The sequence below is a fragment of the Cygnus olor genome, chromosome 3 (genome assembly GCF_009769625.2).
Source record: "Cygnus olor isolate bCygOlo1 chromosome 3, bCygOlo1.pri.v2, whole genome shotgun sequence".
NCBI classification, from domain to species: domain Eukaryota; kingdom Metazoa; phylum Chordata; class Aves; order Anseriformes; family Anatidae; genus Cygnus; species Cygnus olor.
Genome location: NC_049171.1, coordinates 15,314,802 through 15,335,514, shown reverse-complemented (window position 1 = coordinate 15,335,514; position 20,713 = coordinate 15,314,802). Strand labels below are relative to the sequence as shown.

General features: G+C 36.9%; 1 protein-coding gene and 1 long non-coding RNA gene across 3 annotated transcripts in view; both read right to left on the bottom strand.

The window, feature by feature from the left end:
- The window catches only part of ROCK2 (Rho associated coiled-coil containing protein kinase 2), a 103,357-nt gene that overhangs the window by 67,133 nt on the left and 15,511 nt on the right, over positions 1–20,713 (bottom strand). The window lies entirely within an intron of this gene.
- LOC121068375 lies at positions 8,743–18,562 on the bottom strand. Its single transcript, XR_005818837.1, has 2 exons — positions 18,067–18,562; positions 8,743–14,327 (listed from the first exon to the last, which is right to left on the bottom strand). It is a non-coding gene; the product is annotated as an uncharacterized LOC121068375 (long non-coding RNA).

The following is a 20,713-nucleotide window of genomic DNA, read 5'->3' as shown; positions in this document are numbered from 1 at the left end:
CCAGCATCTTGTCCCCCAGTCTGTACGTGCAGCCGGGGTTGCCCCTTCCCAGGTGCAGAATCCAGCACTTGCTCTTGTTAAACTTCATATTGTTGGTGATTGCACAGCACTCTAATTTGTCATGATCTCTCTGCAAGGCCTCTCCATCCTCAATGGAGTCAACAGCTCCTCCCAATATAGTATCATCTGCAAACTTACTCAAAACACCTTCTGCTCCCTACATCCAAGTCATTTGTGAAAACATTAAAAAAATGGAAAATAAAAGAGAACTGGAAAATAAAAGTCCATCATAGGTTAAGAAAAGCAAACCAAACACAGAAAGCTCAGGTTTTCTATGCTTTCTTCAACCTTTTTTCCTTGATGTTATATATCTGGACATATTTACAAGGGATAAGAACAAAAGAAAAAATCATAATGGACATCACTACACATAAGAAAATGTCCTGAGAGCGTCAAGATCAACTGAATTTCACGCTAAAATACTTAAGGGGGCTGTCCTAGTCAGTCAGTATTTTTTTTTTGTTGAGTACTCAAGAGAACAGGAGAGATCAACAGGACTAAAAAGGGCAATCCAAAGAATTACCTTCAAAGGGCAGGGGGGGACAACTTTCCAAACTATAGATCTGAATGCTCAGGGAGAGGGAGCTAGAAAAAGATTTTAAGTAATTTGTAAACACCCAGAACAGGTAGGATCCTCACTGCAAGTTTTTTGTATTTCTCTCAAAAATAAAATCATAGAATAGTATTATGTAACTGATTTCTGGCAGAACACATGATAAAGCAGAGCATCTCACCATAGGAATAAAAGAGAAGATTCACCTTTCAAATTAGAAAAATAAAGAATTATACTGTACAGGGAATCATGGAGAAAATGTATGAAAGGTAATTATCAGGAGTTTGGTATAAGACTTTGAAAAGTGTGTCAAATAAATTCACCTGGGTTTGTCCTGTTCCAGTTCAACCAGATATTTTCTTTACCATAATAAAGCAAGAAAACGAGTAATTTATCTGTTAAAAGCAAACAAAAATCAGCCAGTGATACCAAGGCGTAGAATTCTGAGCACATGGCTTTTATGGTATTTTAAATGATCTCAAAATGAAGAAATATTTTTTAAAGATATCAACTGAAGGGATGAGCACGAGAGAAAAGAACCCACCAACATACGCTTTTGACAGAAATGTAATTTACATAACATGAAAATGGGAATAATTAGTAAACAGTAAGATAACAGTAAAAGACGCAGGGTTACAGCAGACCAGAAGTCAAATCTAGGCTGTATAAACAGGAGGTTCACTGTGTAAAACCTCACAGAGGACTCATGTTGTTTATGTACTGTTATAGTCTAAACCAGAGTATAATCCCTATAAGGATTGCAAAAGAGCAGCAGCTGGAAAAGAACTGAGGGGAGGCTAACAAGAGCAGTAAGTGATAAGCAACATGCACTAGGGAACACTGTTGAAACCAGAGTCTTCAGTCTTAAAAAAGATCAGCTTAACAGGAGACATGACATCTCTTTTCAGAATGTAAAAAGCTGTTATGAGCAATGATGGATGGATGTTTCCCCACATTACCAGAAACACCATAAGAAATTAGCTGAGTTTGGAGGAAGATTTAGGTTACAGATCAGGAAAAGAAAAAAAATCTAAGTAGCAATAACAACAAACTGACATAATATACCTAACCAATAAAGCTGAGAAATCTGCCTTACAAGGGATTAACAGGTTAGACAAATAGCTGTTACAGTAGATCCATCCAACCATATATCCTGCCTCTCTAAAGAAGACTGTACTAGTGATCCCTAAAATCCCTTCCAAGACTACTTGGAAACTCTTCATAAATGAGCTGAAGAAATGCATAAAAGCAGGAACTTAAGCCAGAGAGAGAGGACTGAGAAAAAGAGTCTATCAGGAGCTGTGGGCAAAGGTACAGCAATTTAATCTTTACAATATTATTCATTTTAATAAAAACATTGATTAAACAGTTAACCATAGCAAAAATGCACGTTTTCTTCCCGAATACATTCATTAGTTGTTTCTCTGCCAAATCAGTTGCTGCTATTTTCTCCTTAAACCTTGGTAGAATAAAACAGGTCTGCATGTCTTGCTAGTTAGCACTGTAGCCATGGAAAATTCAGCAGTTCAGCATAATCTGTTTTTATCTGAAGTCACTGTACATTTCCATGTTCTTTAGTTAATTTTGATTTTAGAATTCTTTTTGCTTGCAAAAATTACTGTGTACTGAAGCCAAGAATTGCAAACCTGTTAAAGTAACACTGGAGATAATTTCCTATTAATTTGAATTCTCCAAGGCCTTTAATAGTAAGCTTAGCTTCTTAACAAGAGAACAAAAGCAGTATGGTGATTTCCACTGTTAACTCTCCTGCAGCAAGCCATTTATGCATCGATTCAGAAGATTTCCCAAGCAATCAAGCAGAACAGCACAAATACTAGAACTGCAAGTAAACTATCTACAAATGCACAGAAAACAAACACGAACCTAGAATTGCTTCTCTGACATCCTGAAAAAGTGGAATTACCTACTGTTCCATAAAAATCCAAATGGAAAATACCACGTCTTATTCATCTCTGTTTTCCTAAGCAGGACTTTCAAAGCCTACAGCTGCAGGAATCAGTGGTAATACAAAGAACACAGATAAAAGGTCAGGGAGCTCATCTGCGGTTGAGGTAGGAGACAGATGTACAGTCCATTCTTAAAATCCTGTTTTCACCACAAGGCCGTCCTTTGTTTCATATTAATTAAGGGCTCTGCTTCTCCATCATGAAAAATGTTTCTATTTATCTTTTCTTACCCTCAAGCAGCTCAATCTGTGAAGTGAGTTTCAGCAACAAGCCACTGCACCTTGCACCACCTGAGACATTTATCCCTCAATTTTAACATAGCTTATTTTTAGAGAAATATATTTCATATCTATTCCTTCATATATATGGTTTTACTAATCTATTTAGCAGTCTTGGATAATAATATGTAAGAACCAATCTGACAACTAAAAAAGAACACTTATTAGAGTACATAATGAAAATTGCAACAAGCTGCTTTATAGTAACTAGAATTGTAAAAAACGAGACCTGAAAGAAAAAAAATCAAGATGCCATTTAGAATCATCCTCCCCTAAAAGCAAGATTAACTAGAAGTAACAAAAGGACTTTTATTTTTCCCCCCCAATCACTTATTCAGAACAAATGATTACAAAACCTCCCAGCACTAAAAATATCAGCGACTGTTTAGAATATTTCTAACCCCAATAAATAATAGTTTGCCTATCATAGTATCTCCTGCCTAACCTCAAAGTTGACGTCAGCATACTGATCAGTAGCACCACATATATCTTAAAATATAATTCCATGAACCCTGATTTCCAGTTAAAGTGATAAATAAAACTGAAGCAATCAAAACCACACCTAACTTTGGAGTAAACAATTTTCATGCCACATGGAGAAATGTAGAACACTTACTGTCACAGATTGATTTTTTATTTTTATTTTTGAAAAGGTCAAGACAACCAGACTAATCCAGGAAGCATCAGAATGCTTTGACCCATATACTAGCAAAAATGGCACTGTTTCTACACCAGGGGAGAAACAATTCATGTCAAATAGAAATAGTCAAAAGAGAGTTTTACCATTTACTGCTGTTCACATACTAACATGTGGATATGTTTTATGAAAAACAATTGGAAAAGGAAATAATTGTAAAAATGACTGCCTGGAGAAAGGGAGTCTGCAGGTAAGAGAGAGCGTGAAAAATGTAATGTCATGTAAACAGACAGAAAAAAAGAAAACGGGTAAAAATAATTTTAAATGCTGATAAGTCAAAAGACCTTGCCCACCCTTAAACTACTCTTGGTCCATTGCCTAGTATTACACACAACACAATTAGCTTAAGATTTGCTTTGAATGAGTACCTACCTAATAACAGTGGAAGAAAATTAACGGAATTTAAACAAAATGAGTATGCATAATAATTTATACCAACCACCAATATCTCAAATAACTGAAGCAAAAGTTTATCAACATAAAGAAAACCAATTTTTATTTTTGCAATAATATATATGCATTATATATTGGTAAGGAGATAATCATTTTAATCCAAAGAAGCTAAGCAGCCCTAAAAAATGTCTCACATAAACAGATTTGACAAAGGAAAATTACAAATCATTTTAGCCTATTTAATTAAAAGCATATTTCAAGAAAACATTATATGAACGCCTTATTTTTTAAGGCAAAATGACAGTATTTGTATCCATTCGTAATCTTAGCTAACACAGGCTTTATCTTTTCTATTATAAATTTTAAAAAGGGCATCTAATTCTATGGAATCAGTTTGAAGAAAGGTTAGTGACTTTCTTTAGTAGAACTGTGTGTCCATAAAGCATAACTCCCACTTCATACATAAGATTAACTTCACTTGGAGTTTCAGACAAGCACAGTGCAATATCCTTCTCCACCATCCAATATGCACCCTACCCTAGCAACAACCTTCACTGATGACTCGACTGCAATCAAATTTACTAATAATTTTGTCTCTCAAATAAATAATGCACTCTTTGATAATGAAAATATGTTTAAATACCTAATATAACAGAAATACCAATTAAATTCCAATTCCTGTGTCAGGACTACTAATGAGATATTCTAGGCTTTATAAAGTGTAACAGGAACTTTTGTAGATGAATTCTGCTGAAACTCAAAACATATGCTTTTAGGGCCTGATTAGACTAATCTTCCATCCCATGTAAAATTCATGAGGACTATTTTTCATCAATGAACTGAAATTTTCTCACCAACTTCAATAATAAAAAGCTATTTAAGAGGTCACTAGCCTCCGCTTTCTGCAGTGGAAAGGAATACTAACTAGATTTAATGGTAAGTTCAACTAGAAGTGTTTGATCTTCCATGTTTTTCTCTGGAATAAAAAGAATATGTCATGAAATCATTTGAAGAAATTTCCTATTACTGAAATAGTGGCAAAAATAAAAAGAGAAGAAAACCACATAACTGGCTGTCCTGTTAAAAAAACAGACCAGAATCACACTTGGCATAGACATTAAGTAGCTGCTTTGAGCAGGGGATGAACCCAGATGACCTCCCGATGTCTTCAAAGCTGAATTATTCTGTGATTCTACAATTACATTTGAACTGAGCACATGCAAGTCGGCACCATTAAGGTCAGCTTTCACACCAATTAGTCCAAAAAGGTCTGGTTCAGCAGAAGATAGTCCTTAAATATGGATTTTCTTTATTGCTTAAAAAAAAAAAAAGTTTAACAGTATGGTTGACAGGAACCTCTTCTCTACAGATTTTGACAGACTTAATTCAGAAAGCCTGATGAAGTGAGGGTCTACTGTAATCTTCTACTGTTATTACTCATTTTTCAAGTCCCTAAGCAAAAAGTTTATTATGTGCATAAGTAGATATTAATTAGGTATTTCATCTAGAAGATCAGTCAGGACTTTGACATTGCAAACAATTAACCCATAATGTTGGGAACAGATTTTGGTAAGACCTTTGACCTCCTTAGTTAGACAAAGAGGCGGTCCAAAGGGACATGGAAGAGATCAGGTAATTTCTTCTGAGGAATTCTTCAACTACTTCATCAATAAAATAATTCAGTCATGAAAGAAAAAATGGTTGCTTAGTCACTAAAATCTTAAGATTTTAAAATAAGACTTTAACATCAGGACAAGTGCAGAACCTTGCTTTAGAAGTAAGAAGAATTCATTATAAAATATAAATTTCTATCAGAGTCAATCACAAGCTGGGGAAAATAACAGCTCTTGACTTCTGATCACTTTATCTAGCCATAACTTCCAGCCAGTGCATCTTGTTATATACTCTGTATTATGAATCAATTTGCAGATTCCTCTTCCAGCAACTATATATTGGAATGACTGTGATTAAACCTACTTCTCTCAAACTTTAGAGTTACGCTGCCCTTGCAAAAACCACAGTATATATGCATACTTGTACATCCTTGCACACAGACATGCAGATCCTGGCAATGAAAGGATATGAAGGGCAGTAAGAAAGTCTGCTATCAGCAAATCAGCACCAAAAGTAAGTACATGTGGGCATCCTTTCTCAGTGGGGTAGGAGAGAGAGTGACGGAAGGCACAGAAAAGACCAGGTGAGCTTTTTTGCTGCTGTCTCCTGGGACACACACCACTCTCCTCCTGGGACCGCGATGGGATGTATCCGAGGGAGCTTAGGAGCAAGTCAGAATCATTACCGGGCTGCTCTCTACCACCCTAAAAAGGTCACGGCAACTCAGGAGGTTGCTGATAACTACAAAAAGGCAAGTGTCATGCCCATCTCCAGGAAGGGCATGAAAAAGGATCTGATGAACTACAGGCCTGAATTACAGTTAGCGTCAGGTCCCAGGACAATTATGAAGCTAATCTCTCTGGAAGCTATTTCCAGATAGATGAAGAAAAAGATAACTGAATGACTGCAAGCAAATTGCATCCAATCAATCCGACGGCATTCTAACACAACAGGCAACAGACACAAGCTGCCACATGGGAAATTGCAATTGGCTATATGGAAATGTTTTTTCCACCAATGGAGTGGTCAAATATTGGAACAGGTTGCCTAGACATAAGGTGGAGTCTGTATTTGGAGATTTTGAAAACATAACTCACCATAACACCATCATCATCTAATGGACCTGCTTAAGAGCATATCAGTGGCTTGGGCCAGAAGACCTCCAAAGGCCTCTTGCTTCCTAGACTACTCTATGATGGGTGCCTTTATTCAATTCTGTAAAAAAGTTTCAATCAAACAGAGCTCAGTTATTGTCAGGATGCCATGTAAACCTTCAGAAATGCCACAAATTATTTGGCTAGACAGTGCTGTTAGAAGAGCTGACAGGAAATTTTGTAAAACAATGCTTCTTCGTGAGTTGTATTGTCACAGCGTCATCAATCAGGGATGATGGCCTGTCTGCGGAAGATTGTGACTTGGTTTTGTTTTGTACTGCTGTCATATCTAAGATAAGAGATGGATAAACACAAACTGGAATACACAGAGCATCAAAGGCAATACAAAGAGCATCACCTTAGATCTGCTCTCCTACATATGTGGTGACTCATTAAAATAATTTGCTATTTGGATCCCAGTTAACAATAGGATGGAAGGCAAATGAAGCTAGCATGCAAGAGACTCATCGTGGAAGATTTTTTTCACATCATAGAGTAAAGCTGGAACTTATTGTTATGGAATGTTTCTGCTGCCAAGAAGCTCACGTTGGTCTGAAGGCTATTTGATTCAACAGAGTTGGAGCTGTCAAAAGCTACGAGACAGAAAACACTCCAACTACCTCAGGAAGCTCCTGAACTGTGTTGCCTCCACAGGCTGAGAGATTTTAACAGGACAGGAAGTTTCCTTCTCTTACACCCTCTCCTAGGCATTTCTAGCAATTGGCTACTGATGAAAACAGGGTATTAGGCTAGACAGATTCTTGGTTCAATCTAGTTCCCATTCTAGTCATTCATTTTCATGTTATTACTCTGGGCAACTGTCTCATTATTCCTACAGAAGCTGCTACAATCCCAACAAGTAATTACAAGGAAATGAAACAGAGGCTGTTCTTTCTTCAGGCCCAGTGTTATATCCTCTGTACAAAAGAGGACATTAAGGGGTCAAACTCAAAAATACCCAAGGAAAAGGAGAAGAGCTTATCAACGGAGACCAGCACTCTGAAACTACTGGTGCACTGCATCTTACCTCAAACGTAAAAAAATGGAGGCTGGGGTCAGTTCTGGCAACAACCAAATCAAGTGTCATTGCTATAAAGCAGGTTATGAGCTTAACGAAAATATTTGAAAGTACCTAGTATTGGCTCCAGATGGAATAAAATGGGTTTTCTCATCTTAGTGATACACAGAACAGGAAAACTATTTATCGTTTAGTGATTATTTTTTTTAAGTAATAACACATCTATTTTAAGCTAACATGCATATCTGGGAAATAGTATTACCAATATATACACATACAGTTTTATATTAAAAGTTTTCCAAAATTTAGATATAATAGACTGAAGGCTGAGTGTCCAACATTATTTCACTTCTCCTTCCACATGATAATAATCCTTCCAGTGTGGAATGGGTGGATATGCAATACAGCTTTGTATCCTCTTCCTGAGATGCAACTTCATCTCTGATTCAGTGAAAACACAACCAACAGTACCGAGTGTATAAAATTTCTCTTTGGTTATCTAAAACCAACATTCCAGGTACGTTCAATGCTCTTAGGACTTTATTTTCATTACTGCACAGACAAGGCAAAAAGCACTCACTGCAGTTTCTGAAATAGCATGACTGATTATCAGTTTTACAGCTGGTTAAACCTCATTCTAGTTAGAAAAAGCTATTTGTTGTGGTAATACTCTAGATGGTAATTGTGAAATAAAGTGGGACACTTGGTCTTCCATTTGCGTAACAAGTTCCAAGCACATTTTTCTTCCCCAGTATCCCAGCTGTAGGTGCAAATCAAACAGTTGGGTGCACTTATGTATACACCAGATCTTTTTGTTTGCATTTCTGAAAAGGAATCATATCAAATTAGCAAAGGAAACCGCAGTCTTCTAAAAATACCCCAAATCATACTGCAATTCCCTAGACTTCTACTGCTAAGAGTGAAAACAGTTACAAGTTGTAAAAGAATGTTAAATGTATTATTCACCTTCAGGAGAACACCAGTGTCTTTTTTTTTTTTTTTTTTTAAGAATGACTGTTTCGATCTTCAATTTCTGTTTAGTTGCACAATTTCACCAACTTTGGAAATCAGACTTTTCAAATCCAATTCCAAATAAGGCTGATCTCCAATAACAAATAGTATTGTGAAATTGTCCTGAAATCAGCAGTACTGGAGTAAAAACAAATTTTTCACAAAGAGTTATGTTCCTGAGTCATTGTACAATCTCTCTTCTGTTCATTACAGACGAAACTTTTGTGTATATGCACATTCATCCTCCTAGCCATGAAACTGTAATGTGGTTTTCAGATGGCCATACAAGTGTTACATTCTTGAGAAACAATCACTTCCAAAAATACTACATTTTGAAGTCAACGTTTACCTTCTTTTACTCTTTAAGAGAATTCCTGCTCTCTAACTTCCTCAACACAAATCAAGAATATTTATATATCATTGCATATCTTCATAACATTCCTTTTTTACTTGCAACTCATATGAAAACATTTCAAAGATAATACATAAACACAGCATTATAAAAATTTACTGTGTTGACACAATGCATCTTACTTTCTAATACTTATTTCTAAATTTTAATATCACCTTGTTCTACATACTATGCAACTCTATATTTAAGCCGTCTCTTCACTCAGAATGCCATCACTCTCAATGGAAATACCTGAGTTAGATACCAAAATAGAACTCCTAGAAGCATTAATCTCTTATGCTGACTCATTTACCTGAAAATATAACTTCAATTCTTCGAAAGTACAAACCTAACTTCATTAAGCACTCAAATCACAGATGTTAAACTATACTTTTCAGAAACATTTATTACAGTTACTACTTTCGTCATAGTAACAGCTATTTATGATATTTAGCTAGTATGCAAACCATGCTATTTTGTCTGATCCTGCTTTAAATCATCCTGAACAATAAACTGACCATGAAGTGCCTGTCTAAAAGTATAAACCAACTGCATTTGCTATGTATCAGCAAGTAAAACCATCTCCCTGAAGGACAGATAAAGAAGATTTCAAGAAGCTAGGAAATACTGCAGTAATCAAATTTGGAGATATTAAGATCCAAAACATTAATCATCACAAATACTGACGCAAATTTAGCTTCAAAACTAGACCCCACTTGTTCATGAAAAGGATTTGGGAGAATGAAAATCCACAGACGAGTTTCTACAATAAATCACAGTACTGAAAATGAAGGTTTATAGTAAAATGACCAGAAAAAAAAAAAGGCCATTTTTTTTGTAGACAAGACATAGACAAGAAAGGGGGTCAACAGTTGAAAAGCTAAAAGTACAGAAAAGAATTACACAGGGAAATGCCTAGCATCATTCCAAAGACATTTTGAAAGGAATTCTAAATATTGTTATCACTCAGAGTTGGGCAGGAGGAGAGGACCAGATAAAATTGTTACAGCCTTTTCAATCTGAACAGCTATTTCAAATTATACAGTAATGTTTCCACATTCACTTTAAATCCTATTAACCACTGAAGTTTGTAACAAGCTGCAGCTAGATATCAAAATTTTAAAGAATGTCAGCAAATGATAGATGGATATTCATCTCCCTGTCTACCATTGACCAATATTGTGGGGGAAACTGAAGCTGCTTATTTTAAGAGAGATTTCCTGTGAAATTATAAAATGCTACTAATAAATACTATTTTTTATAGATTCACTTAAAATTTTTGCGGATAAATTTATTTAGTAAAAGGACAGTGCAATTTTTTGCAGGTATTCCTATATACAGATATAAAAAACAGCGTATCAATAAAGCATCAAAAATGACTGTAAGATGACCTCTTTCCTGAGGCCTTCCCAGTTTCAAGTAAGGAAAAAAATAGGAGTCTTAGAGTTTCTTGTTGAGTGAGTAAAACAAATTCCTTTCAGATCCACTAGCAACCCAGCACCTACAAAGCGAGAGCAGGGAAGGCAGCAGCTCAGACGTGAAGGCACAGAACGTCCTTCTGGTGGACTTCACAGGCCGTGTGGGGTACAGGTCAACTGAAAAAAAACAAAAACTTCAGCAGTCCTACCATCTTTCAAGAAGGTGGCCCTGATTAAAGAATGACACGTTCCAAATTCCCAGAGAAAGATATTATGGAACAAACAAGCCAGTGAAATCTTCCGCAGCAAAAATACCCAAAGCAATGACTTAGACCCTGTGTAGACCGCAGAGCTGTATTTTATGCCACTGACTGTTTTAGAGGAGTATCAGCAGCAGAATTACACCTCATAGAATCCAGTACAGCTCTTTCTTACTCTTCTCATCATAAACTGAAATGCAGACTGCAACTATTGCTTGGAGTAGGTGCACAATCATGCCAGGTTGATGACATGCTTCCTTTTTCCTCCCCCTTACTAACCTTCAGTGTCAAAGATTATTTCCCATTCATGACTCAAACTCACAATGCTGGTAATCAACTGATTTCCTTCACTGGAATCTGTACAGGATCAGCTTTAAAGCAAAAAAAAAAAAGGGGGAGGGGGGCAAAAAAGGCTATGTATTTTTTTAAATGCCTTTTATTAGACAAAACTGGAGGACATTGTACATTGGGAACATGAGGGGTAAAAGACCTTAAGATCAAAGATAGGTTTGCCAGGTACCATAAATTAAAACAAACATCTACCAGTGTCACCCATTAGTGAGAAAACATTCACCTATGCCACTAAAGCAGTTTATGAGCATCATTTTCTGCTGTGTCACCTCCTTATCCCCATTTTTACAGCAGTTTCTACAGTTCATGAACAGAAAAAAAATGCCTTTACTCAATACTTAGAAACTTCGCCATTGATTGAAGTGTCCCTTGCCTGTATTATTATAAATACGTTTGTTAAAAGATTGAAGTGCTGTATATAGTAAAAGCACTCCAAAACATGAAAGCAGGGCCTATTTTTATGAAGTATCTTTTAAAGTGACAAACCCCACAATTTATTTTAGACTTCGGAAGAATCTCCATAGGCCACCATCATTGGAAATATTCCTCGTTGCCCCATCAAAGCATCCAACAACCATTGGAAGTGCTCAAAGTCAGGCTGGACGGGGCTTTGGCCAACCTGATCTAGTGAGAGACATCCCAGCCTGCTGCAGAGGGGCAATCTTTGTGATCTATGTGATCTTTAAAGGTCCCTTCCAACCCAAAGCCTTCGATGGCTCACTGATCACTCAATTTTCACATGCATGGAAGTTGACCCTCTTCCTATACAGTTCATCTGCTGACTAAAATTTTACAGACTTTACTTGACTTTTAAAAACTTGATTTGAAACAAATATGCCAATTTTACTATATCCAAATATATGTGTTCAAGTGTTCTGTTGCTTCACCAGTACCAAATACGTTTGGTAAAGCCAACAGCCGTTCACACATCTGCCAGATGAGGTCACGCAGAATCGCATCCCACCGCAGAAGCAAGCAAGACGCTTGGCAGAGAGGTGAAGCCATGCCACCAAGGCACGGTGCTGGCAGCGGAGCAGAAGTGTGGCCACGGCCGGGGACGACCAGTGCTCTCCTGCAGCTCCACTTTTCAGTTTCTTCAGTTTCAGGCAGGAGTGTGGCTTCCAGCACAAAAAAGACAGGGATCTCCTAGAAAGAGTCCAGCGGGGGGCCACAAAGATGATACGGGGCCTGGAGCATCTCCCATATGAAGAAAGGCTGCGAGACCTGGGTCTGTTCAGCCTGGAGAAGAGAAGACTGAGAGGGGATCTCATCAATGTGTATAAATACCTGAGGTGTGGGAGACAGAGGGATTTGGCCAACCTCTTTCCAGTGGTTTGTGGGGACAGGACAAGGGGCAATGGCCACAAAATGGAGCACAGGAAGTTCCGCACCAACATGAGAAAGAACTTCTTCACGGTGAGGGTGACGGAGCACTGGGACAGGCTGCCCAGGGAGGTTGTGGGGTCTCCTTCTCTGGAGATATTCAAGGCCCGTCTGGACGCCTACCTGGGCAGCCTGCTCTAGGGAACCTGCTTTGGCGGGGGGGTGGACCAATGGCATCTTGAGGTCCCTTCCAACCCCTACAACCCTGTGATTCTGTGATTCCCAGCCCTCCTCTCATTCAACAAGTGGGGTGGCCAGACTGCAGTCTGCCAGTGCTGAGGTGCCAAAATCACCCATCCCCTCCCTGTGCCCAAAACCCTTCATAGCCGCTTCCCCCTCCGGTATTTCCCAGCTCTGCCCTTCTAACCCACAGCAACATATGTGTTTGAAAACTGCAATGAGGAGGAGAAAAAATCCCCACACTGACAAGCATTTTCCAGACTTGGAGACTATCCTTCAGTTACATCTTAAAGCAAATTCTGCCTTCAGAGTACAGGCCTTACCTTCCTTTCTGACACACAATTCCATTCAAGTTGAAAAAAAAAAAAAAAAAACAACCATAAATAAAAGCCAATCTTCTTTGCCAAAATGCAATTTACCAGAAATTAAGGTTGTTTGCAAGGACGTGCTGTTTTGCGTATCAACTTGACATGTACTGTTAACAAGAATGCTAATAAAGATACAAACTCATCCACTTCGGCATGCAGAGATATTTTAATTGTCAAACTTCTTATTAACACAACTTTAGGTATTTTCTAAATATAAATACATAAATTCACAAGAAGTCTCCCAAGTTTCAAAGCTATTTAAAAATACGTGATCCAATCTTACTTTATTACATACATGCAAACTCACAAAAATGCTTGGCTGTATGTTGATTTCTACCATTTCAAATGGTGCAACTGAGATTGTATGTGCAAAGTCAACAGAATTAAGTCTTCACCTTCTAAGAATGTTTAGAAAACTATCATCATACTTCATTTTGGAAATGTCTTCCACTCATACAGAAAGCAGTTGAACAAAGAACAGATCAGTGCACCTGTCCACCCCTAAAAACAGCTGCTCAAATAGCATCCTGTAGTAGGTAGGTGATTAGATGGGAAAATCATTTAATTTCCTCATCTGTCTCAAATTTAAGATGATACATAAGGTCCATCTGCATGAGCTACTGTGTAAACGTTTGTGTGAAAAGCAGGAATTTTTAACAATACTACAGTGAATTGCAACTTATCCAAAATGTGCCTATGTAAACTTTAAACTCAAAGTGTGACAGCATACATGCGTGAAACTCTGACGTTCTCAATGGAAAAAAGTGAAGTTACTCTCTATGATACAGCAAATTGCAGTGCTCTATGCAAAATTACTTTGATTACATAAGTATGTTACACTGTAATTAAGTGTATTCTTCCAACTAGCCACCATCCATCTCTGCAAAGCAACTCCCTCCTTTTGAATGGATAAGCCAAAACCAAGGAAGCATCCAGAGACCTTCAAGGAGCTCTTCAGAAGCCCCATGACACAGCTGCATCCTGCTGGCACCTCATATCACACTAAAAGAGCTAAATCCTTCCCTGGACAGAAAGGGGTTGAATGCAAATGTTCAAGTAAGAAGCATGAAGGGCAACTGAGGTGTATGCCGTGAATTTTCGGGCAGCTTTGAGGAACGTGAAGCATTGTAGCTGTAAATGCAGAGGCAAGCTATGCTATACATGGGACTTGAAAGTGAGACAAACGCTTTTGCAACTTCCACTTGGAAACCAAGCTGCATCGTTTCTGCTACTGAAATAAGGATGAAAAAGTGGAAGTTAATCACTACTTTGTACTGCAAGAAGATACTTCAGTAAAGCTTCACCTCATTTATACTGAAGTCAGTGGAACTCTTAATATTCAAGGCTTTTTGAAAATGTGTTGTGTTTTTTTTAATGTCAAAAATAGTTATTTAACTAAGATGTGCTACTGTATACCTAGTCTCTTGCATTTTTTTCCTTGCTGTGGCTCCACCTCAGCTTGATTTCCAGTGAAATGTCATTTTCTCAAAGCCAATTTTGCATTATTTCCATAATTTGCCATTAATTGATCTTGTGATTAATACAAACAGAGTCATGTGTCTTCTTCAAAGCTGCCACGGATTATTCAGCCAGCACATTTTTAGCTTTTTTTTTTTTTAAACTCGTCTTATTTACACAGTCCAGCTTGCCATGTCATTTTTTCCTACAACCATTTTTTTCTTTGTTATATGTGAACAGGTCTGCTGTATTAACAATGTGCGTTGGCCTTCTCAGCAGACCACACAGCAAAAGACCTTTTCAAAGCTTCAGATTGAAAAGATCACAAACTTTTGAAGACTGGGGGCCTTTTTGACAAAGAAAGTCAATCTTTTAAACAATAATTTTAGGAAATCTATACTTTAACAGCTGAGCTGTGCTTCTCCCCCCACCCCCTCCACATGCACATAAAAACCTGCAGAGGACTTTGGATTTTTCTTTTCCTTGAAGTTAGTGACTTATTTAGAGTTTAGACTGCTCTCTGAAAGTTTTTTCTTTTTTCAACCTACTCAAACCAATAGTCAAGTCTATTTCATGGCTAAACAATAACACTAACAATTTGGCAAAAGCAAAGAAATTCTAAAAAACTACTATTAATAACCATTTAGAAAGGGGTTCTGAAGGTCGGTCACTTTAAATGATACTGCTATCTCAGCATTTTCTTTGCAAGTATTAAATCTACCATACAGTTTTCGTTAAGTTGTAGCTTTATTATAACTATTTTACTTCCATGTGCCTCAAAGAATTGCACTACACAGTGAAATTCAACAGAAGTACCCAACTTAACTGAAAAATTCTGTCAGCTAATTAGCAAATGTTTGATCGAACTGTTATTTAAGAGCACTTCAGAAACTTGACTAGGGAGCAAAAGAGGTTCTGTCTGGCACCATCTCCCAATGAGAGGCACATCACTGAATAAACCATTCAGGTTTTGGAACACCAACATTGACAGAACGCCTGGGTGGCCATATAAAGTTGCAGCTTTACATTCTTAGTATTTATTTTCCATAATTTCTTGGAATGCAGTTCGTGTTTTGTAATAGAAGTCTTTCCAATCTTCACGTTTTAGCTGCGTGATGTCATTTCACCTCTATAACAAGAGACAGTCTTCAGCCAACTAAGCCATTTTATTAAAAAGGTTATGCAAATGAGAACATTAATACAAGCTGTCCATTGCTATGTATTCCCTCCGTAACATGACGGCCTCACATTAGGAACAATGCACCTAAGAGACTTAATTATAAAATCTATGCACTGTATCCTTCCTAAACCACGTACCTCCAGGTCTCATCTCAAAACAGCTGGCTTATACAAATAAATCGTAACAGATACTGTACACATTACCTATACAGAATGTATGATTTTTTAAAAAATTGCATTTTAAAATAAAGTGAATAAGTTTGCAACATGTGACAACGTATTAGAGTTTATTAAAACCATTTAAACATGATTGTGTTAATGTTAAAATGAGAAAGAGCCAGAAGTTGTAGTAAGTCAATCTTGCTCTTGCAATACATGTTGAAGAAGCACTTATTTGCTACACCTTCTAACAAAGCCTGAAGGTCTTCCACAAATAACAAATGTGAAACTGTTGAAATTGTAAAAATGTTGGTAAGTGGTTTGTTTTAGCTCACTGAAGAAAAATAACCAAAATTTTAGAGGGTGGTTCTAAGATGAAATTGAGCAAACAACTTGCACTTTTCCTTAAAAACCAACCAATTCTGGTAATTTTCATAGAAAGTAATTACCAGTATATGCCATTCTAATATACATGCTGTATCAAGGACAAGTATAGAAGATCCTTTTGAAGCCTACGTCATTGTTTGCCCCAAACTGTAGAAAACAGCCACTATATTCTTGGCACTGTCAAGAAGCATTTGAATAAGAACTGCAGAGACATCGGAAGCTCGAGCCTGTGCTATGGTTAAGTGGTATGTGATATCCACAGCAGTTAAGATGGATGTCTCAAGCACTTACTCCATCTGACGCTTCTCAAAACAAACTACGAAAGCAGGTTAACATTACCCTTTGCTTCCAAAGCTGTGTATGTTGCAGGCATCTAACAATGAATAAATCAATTACAGCAACTGGCAGTAATTTTCAGGGCTGCAGATTAACCAGTCAAGCAGCATATATTTGCATATAGCAATAATCTATTCAAGGTCTGAGGATGAAGTTCCAGGACAGTCTAAACCAGTCTCCCTGTCCCCTAAACAAAAATCCCCACCCCTCCTTTGACTCAGCAGCAGTGTTCTCATCCTGAGCAAGCCAGTTTAGGGAGCCAAACTGGACAGGTCTTTTGCAGTTTTCATTTTTGGCCATTTAGCTCCTTAAAGCTACTCACTGCAGCATCAGTTAAGCAAAGACAACAGGAAAAAAAAAAATACAGCAACCAAGACAAATCAGATTAGATGCATGGGGAATCATCCCTGGTACAGTGTCCATTCATTCAAACTTGAAGGGAAGAGAAAAACTTGTTTCTTTTCTTTTATTAATACAATTTCTGTTGAAAAAAGATGTTATCAAGTCTGTAAAACTAATTGTTTCTGGTTGTACTAATCAGTCTATTTTAAGTACAGAAAATACTTTTGTAACTGTGTAAGTAAACTATGCTAAACATACTATCAATAGCCATTAGTTTACCCATAAAAAATGTTTTGCATTTCATTGAGTTATAGTTCACACCCAAGTGGGCTGATACATGTCTCTGAAACAAAACACCCCTCTTCATATTAAAAAAAAAATGTCCAATAAGTTCACTCTTTATTTTCTGACTTTAAAAAAATATACAAAGTGTCACAATAGGGAATGTTTCTATACTTAAATATAGAACTGTTCAAACATAAGTACCGTACTTTCTTTTGCTTAGAGGATAAGAAATTTAAAGAGAAAAATAAAGAGAGAGTTCTTAAGAAAGCCATATTTACATATTAAGCAAGGGCCACTTTCAGCTGTAACATACACAGCTGTATCAGTAAATTGGTATTTTGGGAAGAGAGTCATCATAAACTACCATGATTTAAAAGCTTCCATTCCAAATTGATTCATCCTCTATCTAGAAAAGGTAACATTACTTCACTCCTTCAAATAGATTTTTCCCCATCCTATTTAAGACTGTGGTCATGACCTCCTGAATAAAAGTGCTGTTTGGATTTATATTAAGTAGTTTGAGTTATTTATCCTGGGTTTTGCATAAATACACCTTGCAAAAACCTGAACAACACTCTTCAATTTCCTACCCCACTCTGCAGATAAGCCTTATTCACTTATCTCAAACCTTGGATGGGGTACTGCCATACAATTCTGTGGACACAAAGACTTCTGGAGCCCAGTTGTGCCGTACAAAGCAGTGCAGTATTCCTCAGCAGACAGACGAGCTGTCTCAGGCTTGCCTTTGGCTCCTGTGGTTGATTTAAACTTTAAGGACTCTGACCTTAGCATTCCTTGAGAAACAATGTGTGCATGAACCGTACCTTATAATATCACACCAGTGGAATCTCCCACCTCAAGATCATGGTTTATAACCACATTCCTCCTGAGCAAAGAGGCTTTCTACAATTTGAGGGACCGGTCCAAAACCTGGGGATGAAATTCCACAGAAATGAAGGATCACAGAAAAGCCCAACAACTTCCCAAGTGCAAGATGCCTTTTCCTCACCTGATGCTACTTATTTGTTACAAACATCATAGTGAGGAAGCAAGCATAACAGCTTATGGAAAAACAGAATATAATTCCCTAAATTCTAAAGATAAAGAGAGCTGACAGTAGCTATGAAGGCAGTCAGCCCTGCCTGTCTGAAACAAACTGCACCTCTTCTGACAAGCTTATCTTTAATTTAAAAGTGCGTTCTTCCAACAATATTTGAAGTTTGTTGCAGAAACCTTCTCCCACGTACACCAAAAAGGTTAGCAGTTACCACAATTACTTATAAAATAAACAGTAAGGAAAAACTTTCAGAATTTTAAATAAATACTTGTTCTTTAAAGATGGCCTGCGCGCATACTAAGAAAAGGAGGGAGAAAGAGAAAATAGCTGGTTATTATTTGACAGTTTGGGTTGAAATTCCTCTTCAAAGGCTAGGCTAATGAAGGTAGTACAGCTCACACTAAGATGACCAAATTATGTATAAAATTGAAGTACCTAAATGCTTGACAAAATGAGATGAACGTGACAGAACATCTATCAACCAGTATCACCTGGTTAAACTTACTGAAAAGTTCAGAGGAAAGAAAAGACAGGTAACGTATGCATTTTCCTCACTAAAAATATTTTAAAGTGATATATTTTGTGTTACACATTCATATTTATTTTTATCACCTGCATTATCCACTTAATTATTTCATAACAAGGTATGTGAAACGTAGCACATTTTTGTAATAATTTGAGTCATGCATATGAAACAAACCTCAGGCCAAAGTTCACTTTCTACGGTACAAAAAAAAATCAGTAATATGAAGAAATACTAACTTCTAAGTATGCATGTGCATGCATAATGATATACACTGCAGCTGCTACTGGGAATCTCAAAGAAAAGCAGACAGTACCATAGAAAGCGTACATTATCTTTAAAAGATAATCCTTTAAGATGGGTAATGAAAAGGTTGTAGCAACTTTTTTATAATCAGAGGTAATAAATTCATAATTTGAGTTCTGTAATTTTCATCACAGTGGCACCACTGTAAATATGCTAGTTATGCTCCAATTTAAGTTTCACATGGGTATTCTAGAAACAGAACAAAACATCTGGAGTCTGAAAAGAAAAATTAAATCACTGGATCCAGGACATCTGCCCTTTCCTCTTCCTAGAATTATTCCTCCATAAGGCATACAAAACTCACTCAAAAATACAATGACATACCTGAGAAACAAGGGGTGGAATTCCACACAGAAATAAACTGAATGTATTACTACATTTCACATAAGGTAAACTGTTTTATTTCAAAGCAGCAATGACTAAGCTTACAAAACTACGTGCTAACACGACACACATTCAAACATTAAGACTAAGATGTCAGGAATTTGTTTAAGCAAAACATATTTTTATTAGGAAATAGATTTCATTCGTTAGTCTCAACAGAAATGGCTCCCTGTTGCTCTAAGATGACAAGAAAGATTAAAATGAAGTGGATACAATTATCATACATATCAAAGAGATGACAAAAAAAAAAGCAACTGCAGACAGTCACTGACAACCACCACCAAATCCACAGTCCTCTGGACAAAACCACAGTTCTGTGCCTTATTATGGGCACATGAGTAATCCTCTCTACTTCATTGCATTTGCTAAAACATTTGCAGCTAAACATGAATGTAAGTGCCTGTAAAAATGGACTCTAAAAATATTTCTGAGAAACGCCTATAAAAAAATGTGTCTTTCAAAAGACATTGAGGAATCCATCTCTTTAGGATCCAGTTCACTTTTATGATGTGTTAGATAATAAAAAAAAATTACCTAGTCTAGCTATCTAATCTGTTTATCTTGGGACAGGGAATTATAAAAAAGAGAGATGAGAGCACATATAAACACACAAAGAAAAACTCCCCATTATGACAGAGAAATGTGTTTTGTTTTTTAATTTTTCAAGCTCACTAAAACAGATCAAAAAATAAAATTTTGGGAATATCTGAACAGGAGAACAATACAGATTTCAAATATGTTGTTTTCATTTAAAAAAAAAAAATCAGCATTGTCAAAAATGTATCTTCCATGAAAATAACTGAAAAATAGCATCCCCTGGGGTATATACATCTCTGAATGAAAATTTACTTTAGGATGCCTGACCACGAGATTCTGCATCTATAGAAAGTGGTCCTGCTGCAGTTCCTGCATTCTAGTGTTGAAATGTACTTTTTGGTACCACCCCTAATCTGTTTTGTTTCCAAACCAGGACTATGAACGGCTTAGTATTAAGCTACAAATACGAAATAAATTAAATGTAAAATAGATTGAGATGCTGCTGCTAGTGACTATTCCCTCAATTCAGCATAGCTGATGTAGTTTTGTAAGATTTTAAAGACAAATAATCAAGAATATCAGTTCCAGTTGTAACTCCAGCAATTTATGGGCCTAACCTGAAAGTCTTCACCAGAACATAAGACAGCCGACATCAATACCAATC